Here is a 1,374-nt window from a genome sequence, read left to right as displayed (position 1 = left end):
CTGTGCAGACCCTGGTGAGCGGGGCCGAGCGCGCGTGCCGGCGCCGTGTCCGTGTGTCCGCGGCCGAGTGTGTCTGGGGGCTGCCTGCGGGTCGGGCCCGGGGCAGCGTGCCAGGCCCCGTCGTCCCCGCCGTCTCCCCAGACAGCCCGCCCGCTTCCTGGGGCGCCTTGTGGTGGCCCCGGGCTGCCTGTTGGCTGGGGCCGCGCGGGGCTGCCCGCGGCCGGCTGCCATGCCAACGCGCAGGTCTGTGCCAGGTCTCCCGCCCGGCGGCCCGGCCCTCTGCTTCCGCCAGCGGCTGCCCCGGGCCTGCCTGGACACGCTCAGGTTTGCTTTGAGGGAGGCGTGAGCGGCACACAGGGCGTCTAACTGGACCCCACGGTCCTGCCCACAGGGGCCCGGCTGGCAGAGCGGCAGCTGCGCAGGGCTGGCCTGAGCGCCAGGGCCTGCCCCCAGGCTGAGCTCGGCCTACGTGAGCCTCGAAACGCCAGCCCAGGTCAGCGGTGGGCTGGACGTCGTCGCGGGCTCTGGGCGGGAGCTGGGACTCCCCGGGCCGCTCCTGCTGGGGGACGCCCAGCTGCCCACCGCCGCGGCCCGTCACGCGTGGCTCGGCTTTGCGTCCCCCCTGCAGGGGACGACGCGCCCTCCGGAGCCTTCCTCTGCACCTCGGGAGCTGCGGGGGACCCCGCCCCGGCCAGCGGCAGGCGGCCTTCAGGTGCGGGCTCTGCGTGGCCGGCCTGTGTCCTCGGCCAGGGCGCTTTGGGGGTCGGTGGGGGTCGAGCTCCACGGGCGTCCCTGTGTCCCGGCCTCCAGGGTGGTGCGGGACATGGGTGCCCCTCACCTCCCCCAGGGCGCCTGCCCATGGGCGGGGTGCAGCCCCAGCGCTTTGATTTTTTTAAAGATTTACTTCTGCATACAGAACTGGGGTGCAGGTCAGGTGCAGAGGGTGGAGGAGCCATCAGGGACAGAGTGGGGAGCAGAACAGGTGGAGCCAGGGAGACACTCTGCTGAGGGGCAGCGGGGAGACAGGGCTCTGCCCTGGTCACTCCCGGGCCGGGGTCGGCCTCACAGTGCTGGGCCGCGGGGGAGGCCGCAGCCCCCCTCTCACTGGAGGGCAGACGCCCCGCCCCGCCACCTGGGTCAGCGGCCACCTGGGCACACACCCAGGGGCTGCTTGGTCCAGACTGCAGCCAGCCCCCTGCCAGCAGGACACAGCGGTGGCCGGTGAGGCCCCTGGGGCGCTGAGCCGGCCTCTCCTGGGCCCCCAGGTGGGTGTGGCCTGGGGCTGCGGGCTGGACGGGCCCTGCTGGCCCTGTGCGCTGAGGACGCGGCGTGGCTGGGCCACCAAGGGGTCAGGGCGGGGCAGAGCCCGGGCAG

This window comes from Condylura cristata, unplaced genomic scaffold, assembly GCF_000260355.1.
Source record: "Condylura cristata isolate star-nosed mole 26May11 unplaced genomic scaffold, ConCri1.0 scaffold00006, whole genome shotgun sequence".
Taxonomy (NCBI): Eukaryota; Metazoa; Chordata; class Mammalia; order Eulipotyphla; family Talpidae; genus Condylura; species Condylura cristata.
This window is presented reverse-complemented; position numbering follows the sequence as displayed.